This window comes from Lactuca saligna, chromosome 9, assembly GCF_052625555.1.
Source record: "Lactuca saligna cultivar CGN05327 chromosome 9, ASM5262555v1, whole genome shotgun sequence".
Taxonomy (NCBI): Eukaryota; Viridiplantae; Streptophyta; class Magnoliopsida; order Asterales; family Asteraceae; genus Lactuca; species Lactuca saligna.
In genome coordinates this window covers 143,901,437-143,909,648 of record NC_136425.1, presented here as the reverse complement: position 1 = coordinate 143,909,648, position 8,212 = coordinate 143,901,437, and the positions used below count along the sequence as shown (strand labels likewise).

The following is an 8,212-nucleotide window of genomic DNA, read 5'->3' as shown; positions in this document are numbered from 1 at the left end:
CATTTAATCAGAAAATCGATCTAAAAATGAGACATTTGGTGTTTATCGATTTTTCAGGGTCGACGGGTTGTATGAAAAGCGAAGGCTGAGTAATTGAAAATTAGAGGATCGATGGTTGCTACTAATTGCTTGCAACTGGTATTGGTTTCATATCGATGGATGTGGATTCGCATATGAAATCAATTGTGTTCGCATCTATGAAATCAGTTCGCATATGACATCAATTGAGTTCGCATTTGGTTTTGTGGGTCAAAACAGTTCGCATAAGAAGTTCACGATTTGTTTGAGGTTAATTGATTTTGATTTCGCAAGCTTGGAGTCGGAGATCTGGATTGTGTTCGCATCTATGGAATGCGAGGAGAATTTAATGGTGATATTCAGTTCGCATTTGGTGACACAAGTACGTGGTTGATGATTTTTGGTTGGTTCGCATTTGAAATCAGTGGGTTTCGCATTTGGGTTCGTATCTGGGTTTCTCAAACAACTGAAATGCGAATATGAGACAACTGATTAATTTCTCAGTTAATGCGATGAAATGCGAATGAACTCAAAGACGGATGGATGCAAGATGCGAAGAATTTGAATGAAAATGCGAAGTTTTTAATGTATAAATGCGAATTGGGGAAGAAAGCTTAGAGTTTCGCATTTGGCACCTGATCTTTTCAAGAAATAATATAAGTGGTCCAACTTCGCAAAATGGGGTCATAAAAAGACAAAAGTGCAGAATTTTCATTTCGCATCCCTGTAGTCTTCGCAAAATGGAAAATTTTACCCAGTTTCGCATTTGGGGTAAATTTTTTTGAGAAATTGGAATATTTTCAAACTTTTTTTCTTAAAAAAAAACACATTGTCTTCGTCTAAGAGAGGGAGAAAAACGATTAGGGTTTATAAGGGAAATACTTCATGGCAGTGGGATTTATAGCAGGGTTTATAAGGTGGAGAGAACAAACACACGTCTGCTATGAGATATTTTAATCAGCTGCAAATGCAACATTTAAAGGATATTTGTTGAAGCGTATTAGGATGAAAAGGTTTTAAATTTTGAATGACCATGAAATTAGGATTTTGCTGAGAAATATAAGGAATCAAAACAAATTTAAAATTTAATATTATTTTATTAATGGTTGTTTGTAATATTAGCTTAATCGTTTGTACGTCTTAAAAAAATAATATTATTATATTCAATCTATTTATAGAAATAGTTAGATTTCTTTTATAAGTAGTAAAGATATATATATATATATATATATATATATATATATATATATATATATAGGGTTATGTTATTTTGTTTTTACTAAGTATTGTGTGCCAGAATGCACAGATCTGGACCAATTGATGAAATTAATCAATGTACATGATTTGAGAGTGTATGATATTACAATGGGGTAACATGTAGCATATAATCACACAATTTTAAGCAAAAGGGTATTTTGGACAATTAACTACATTTATAAAAGGAAATTTTCGGATTTTTAGGGATGATTAATTATCCCAATTTAAAAAAATCTGAATTTTTTAATTAATTCAATTTCAAATTTTTACCAATTTTATTCTGTCAGAATATTTTTTGTTAGAATGATGCTCTTTCAGAATTTTATTCTAATAGAATATTATTTTGTTAGAATGACAGAATACCAACCATAAACTAGTAAATATATTTTCGATTCTATTCTTGCAAAATATATTTCCAATGCAGATATTTGATTTGAGACATAAAAAACAAATTCATTCATATTCTTACAGACTAATATCCTTATACATTTAAAATAGTTATACATATTCTAAAAGAATATCATCAAAGATGAATAAAATTCTTAAAAAATAGCATTCTTGAATATACAATTATTGAACAAATACACTTGATCTTCTTTAGTGGTCTGTATAATTCACTTGATCTTCGCATATATACTTGTTGTTGAACTCGATTCCAAATATTTTTCTTGTATAATCAATATTGAATTCCTTCTCTATGTAATTCTGAAAGAATAAGATACATTACTCGTTAGTATTACCCGTTAAACAAATATACTAGTTAACAAACATTCGTAAAGATATTCTAACAGAATACATTTATATAAATAAATTCTGACAGAAAACATTACAAAATGCACTTAAATAACATTCTTTTAAAAATCTTTTGTGAATAATAGGCATCAAATTGATGATTGTTACTAACATCATTCTAAAAGACATTATGCAAGAATGATGCATTTAAGCTGTAACTAAAAAAAACATACTATAAATTCTGAAGTACACAATACAACCATTCTAATAGAATGTCGCAGACATTGAAATTCTATCAAAATACATATAAACAATTAACCAAAATTCTATCATAATGCATATAAACAATTAACCATTCTAATAGAATGTGGCAGACATTGAAATTCATTTACACAAGTATCTGAATTCCAATTGAAATTCTTACTAACAATTAACAAATGGTTTATTTTTACACCAAATAACATGACCAGAACCAGTAAAAAAAACCTAGATTTCAACTATGCATTTTATCGAACACTTGGTGTGCTTCTTCAATTTCTTTAAAAAAAATTAGTGAGAGTCTTATCAGTTCAGTTTCTTGGTGGTCAAGAACTGGAGATACAACTAAAAAAACACGTTATGATTAGTACAAGAGCATACCAATTCAGTTTCTTGGTTGTGTCGTTGACGACCTAAAATCCATTATTGCCTTTGTTTTCACCTCCTTTTGTAGACTCCACAACAGGCACTGATCACCTCTTCACCGCCATCTGTTGTTGTTGCTTTTCCCCGATTTCTGTTCAACAGATTGATTTAGTTCAAACACAAAATCAATTGATAAGATTAGAATCGATTTTGATGACAGATGACTCGATTAGCGATAAACGATTTCATGGAATCGATATTTTCCTCATCCTCCTTCGAATCGGTGAATCACTGGAGGTGCTTCCCGATTTCTGATTCTAATCGTGCTTCTCCTCCTTAATCCGACGAAGATGAGCACAGGGGGATCTTCCCCTTGATCTTCTTTGCTGCCGACGACGGGAGAGGAACAAAGAACCGTTGATTGCCTTCCTTCGCATCTTCCGCCATTGAAGAATTTTTCAATCGCATATTCCGGTTGGAGAACTAGGAGTGAAAAAGGTTTGAGGATTCTGGAGGTTTTATTAGACAGGATTTAAGAGAGAGGCTAGGTCAAATATACTTATTCTATTTCCTTAATTGTAAGATTCAATTAAATGATTTCCTTAATTAAAAGTATAAAAGGTCCAAAATACCCTTAAATGATTTATTTAATTGTTTATTATTTCTTGAATTCTCATTGGTGCATTTAGGCACACAATACTTGATAAAAACATTTGAACCTAGCTCTCTCTCTCTCTCTGTATATATATATATAATTTTGTGAGACCGTGAGACCAAATCCAAAAATAATTTTAAAATGTAAAATAAATGGAAAAATCCAAAAATTCTTTTTTTAAATATTATTTTCGGAACTTCAATTAACTATAAAAAAAACAAAAAAAATCCCGTTTTTTTTTTTTTTAAATACATGAAATATTCTAATAGAATATATCACTAACATATTTTAAAAAATAAGTTTAAAATGCAAAATAAATGGAAAAATCTAAAAATTCTTTTTTTAAATATTATTTTCAGAACCTGAATTAACTAAAAAAAATCCATTTTTTTTTAAATATGTGAAATATTCTAATAGAATATTACACTGTACATATTCTAAAAAATAATTTTAAAATGCAAAATAAATGGTAAAATCCAAAAATTCTTTTTTTAAATGTTATTTTCGAAACTTGAATTAACTAAAAAAAATAAAAAAAAATGCGTCTCACAGTCTCACAAAATTAGGTCATCTCACATGAACCTAACCCTATATATATATATATATATATATATATATATATATATATATATAAGAACTTATATTTTCTCGAGAACCCGATAACTAAATTTAGATCATTAGATCAAAAAAATGGAGGGCAGTGATTTTTTATGGCAGTTTTGTAAATAGCTAGAAAAAAGAGATGGAGGTATCTAACGGTTTTTTTTTTTTTTTTTTTTTTTTTTTTTTTTTTTTATAACTTAAGGGTGTTATTGGCATCTAAATAATTCATTCCCTAAATTCTCTTATCTTAAAAATCAATGCCGCAACTGAAATCTCCGACGATCTCTCCACTTCACCTTATGCCATGCCTTCTAACACCGCCTCTCTCCTCCCTCCTCCATCGATCGCTTCCATCCTCCCTTCATCGGGCACCTCTTCCATTGTCAACTGCCAATCCATACTGTTTAGGGTTTCAGATCTGTTCATAAGTTTATCATTCGTGTTTCAGAGGTTCTACCTGGTTCGTTCTTCTTCTTTGAATCGTATTTGGTTGTTTTCGAGAAAGAGATCAAAATGATCCCTATAGATCTACATAATCTGCAACAAGTCCTAAATTACATGCTGATCGATGTCGTTGCTGCAATGGTCCAGCCTAATCGTGTTTTTTACATTAACGACAACTATTGGTGGTGAATGCGGTGATACTACGACAGAAGCGCTACAATACATTTGTGTTGACCTGATGAAAATCGAAGTCGATGAGAACAACTATCTATCTCATACATTTGATTCACCAGATCCATAATTGTTAATGGACTCTTCCCCTCCTCTCCCCCACCCCCCCCTCTCTCTCTCTCTTACATCGATGCCATCTCCACCGATATCAACAACTGTGATCATGATGGCAAGTCGTCGACGTTCGGCAACCCAGCCTCCCACTTCGAAACTCGGTCGTTGTCATCTCCACCAATGACATCGAAGTCGGTAATTTTGACTTCGTCTCCCACAGTAATCAATTGGTGAGCAAGTTGAACCGATTTCAACGAATTAAAGGTCCAGGATAACAATTTTTTGGTTAGGATTCATAGATTGGAGAAATTTTCCTCTTACCTCTTACAAAATTCAACTGATATGATGCTAGGTCTTGATGATCTTGGCTTGGAATCTTGATATTTTTACCTTGCGTTTTACAATCATTTACAACTAGCATATACTAATATAGTTTTCCAGTTTTACCCTTTGGTTACAATGCAAACATAGTTCCAGTACCAGGGTGTGATGATCTTGGCTTGTCCTTACATTGTCTCATTTGCACTAACACATGGCTGATAAACGTGACACAAATACCTCAACATGCGTTTTTTACACAAGAAACACGTTTTATAGGCTATTTCTAATGATATATATGAGGAAGGCATTAATTTCTTTTGCACAATCGAGAGATCAAGAACGAGTCTATGTCCTATCTTTACTGTGGGCAGCAAAAGCAAACGAAACTTAAAGTTAAATATGTTGACCATTTACTCCTGTTTTTGACTCTCCCATTTGGTTAACTGAACTCGGACTTTCAAAAGGGCAACAGAGTCTCTTGAAAAACTGCTTGATGTAACTAGGGAAGAGCTTCCTGACATAATGGTTGTTGTTCGTTTATCAGGAATGGAAACCAGTGACTTAACAATGGAGCTCAGTGATTTAGATTTTAGGGTTAGCATTCTTTTTGTCCCATTAAGTTATGTCTGGATACACTGCTCTTTGGATAAAATATTATGTGGAAGGAAAAAGTAAATGAGAGAATATTTGTAAAAACTCAGGACTTAACTTAATCCAGTAAGCTATGTATATGAGTGTTTCTTTTTTTACTTACTACATAAAGAATGACTTAATAGAGAAAGTCAAGAAACTAAACTTTTCCCCCTCAAGTCCTATCTTTTTACAAACTTGCCCCACGGGTCCCCTCATTTCTCTTAGACTTTTTAAACATAATTTATCCATATAAGACTGTATGCAATTATTCAGACAAGAATTAATTTGAAAAAAAAAAAACAAACACCATAGTCAAGTCTGAAATTTCTGCAGGCATGAGATAACCCAAGGTGTTAAAAGCTCCACCCTCACAGTTCGTTTGGCTGAGGAAAGATTGAGGCGATTGACAAACATGAATCCACCAGGTTAACAATAATATATTCTCAACATCATTCCTAGTCCTACATACAAGGGTAAAATGATCATTTACTAACACTTGCTACATTCAAAGATCATTTATCTATTCAACACTTTATCTAACTAGTTTTTTCCCATTATTACTTGTAATATTATGTTATAAATTTACATTACTTTATTTATTTGGTTATAATCGTGTCTTAATATAACTTATAAAGTTAATGCAACAAAAAAGTTGCAAGATGAATTTGCAAAAAAAACTAACAAATGTAAGGTTTTTTTTTTTGAAAATCTATATAAGTTAAAAAAAATATACTTTTTGGTGAAAATGGTATTATGGGTTGAAAATGGTCTTAAAAAGGTCTCATTTTCCTAATTCTGCATGTTTTGTCAATATTTCCTTCAATTGCTTCCAAAATATAAAAAATAAATATAAATTAGTTTCACATATTTTATATTATACAAAAAGATATAGCATCGTGCTTTGTCTTATACAGGGACCATTAATGTAATTTAATTTTACACAGGGACCATTTCTGTAGTTTTGATTAGATAATGATCAAAATAACACAACATTCACATTTCAAAATCATAATTGATAATGGTTTATGTTCGAATTTTTTTGAATTTTTGTATTGTTCTGAATCATGGTGTAACGGTTATAAGTTAATCACATGTAATTCATATGTGAATTACATGTGATTCACATGCAAATCACAAGTAAATCACATATAATTCACATGTAATTATGAATTACATGTGATTCACATGTAAATCACATAAGAATTACATGTAATTCACACATGATTCATACGTAAATCACATGTAATTCACATATGAATTACATGTAATTCACGTATGATTCACATGTGATTCACATGTAAATCACAAGTGAATTACATATGAATTACATGTGATTCACATGTAAATCACTAGTGAATCACATGTAATTCACATATGATTCACTTGTGATTCACATGTAAATCACAAGTGAATTACATGTGATTCACATGTAAATCACTAGTGAATCATATAACTAGATATTATATACATGTAAATCACATGTAATTCATATATGATTCATGTATAAATTACATGTAATTCACATATTAATCACATGTAAATAACAAGTGAATCACATATCAATTACATGTGATTCACATGTAAATCACAAGTGAATAACATATGAGTTACATGTGATTCACATGTAAATCACTAGTGAATCACAAATGAATTACGTCAGTATGCACACATGCATTTTGTATGAGTGGTATTTGTTAATTATTATTATTTTTTTAAAATATTCTTGTGAATTTCACATTTGAATCTTAAAGGATAAAATCACATATGAATATCACATTTGAATCTTACATGATATAATTACATGTGAATCTTACATGATATATACTTGTGCATTTTTCTGAGTGTTCTTGCTTTAATCAATTTTTTTTTTTAATTTTCTTGTAGGTTTTGAAGAATTTGTTGAAAATATTGAAGATGTGAAAACTGATAAATTGAAGAAAAATATGGAAATCTTGATATGAAAAAATGATAACACTGTGAATTTTTGTAGTTTTTTTATATTTTATTTTGTATCGAATAAAATACTTGTATTATGTTTATAGATTGATTAATAAAAATCAGGTTTTTTTTTTTATAATTTACTTACGAATATTATAGTATAAGAAATATGCATTTGAAAAAATATGCATATATGCATCTAAAACGTTGATTTTTTTGTTAAAAAAATGCAGTTTTGAAAAAAAAATGCACTTTTTTTTTTATAAAAATCGCAATTTTTTTAAAACAAATGCAGTTTTTTCTAAGAAAAAAATGCGTTTTTTTTTTTGAAAAAAAATGCAGTTTTGTTTTTTGAAAAAAAGATGTAGCTTTTTAAAAAAATATTTTTTTTCATTTTTTTTGAAAATTTCATGTTTTTTGAAAAAAATGAAAAAATATCCATTTTAAAAAAAAAACGAAAATTATTATTATTTTTTAAAAATAAATCCGAAATTTTGAATAATTTTGTTAATTTTTAGACATTTATATTAACATATTAAATAACACAAAAAAATTAAACATTAAATAAGTTTGGTAAGATGACGATCATGTCCTTAACAAATTATTTTTGATTAGGGATGATCAGTTTTTCCCAAATCCCGATCCCGTACCGGTACCGAACCGTACCGAATATAAAAATATAGGACGATACTTGGTACTCCA

The 8,212-nt window shown here is 29.8% G+C and overlaps 1 long non-coding RNA gene across 2 annotated transcripts; it reads left to right on the top strand.

Annotated features, from left to right (window-relative positions):
• Positions 1-4,126: 4,126 nt before the first annotated feature.
• Positions 4,127-7,649, top strand: LOC145013970 (uncharacterized). 2 transcript variants are annotated; one of them, XR_013665350.1, is made up of 2 exons: positions 4,127-5,997; positions 7,457-7,649. It is a non-coding gene; the product is annotated as an uncharacterized LOC145013970 (long non-coding RNA). The 2 variants fall into 2 exon arrangements; XR_013665351.1 differs by having other exon boundaries at positions 4,127-6,045.
• Positions 7,650-8,212: the final 563 nt, after the last annotated feature.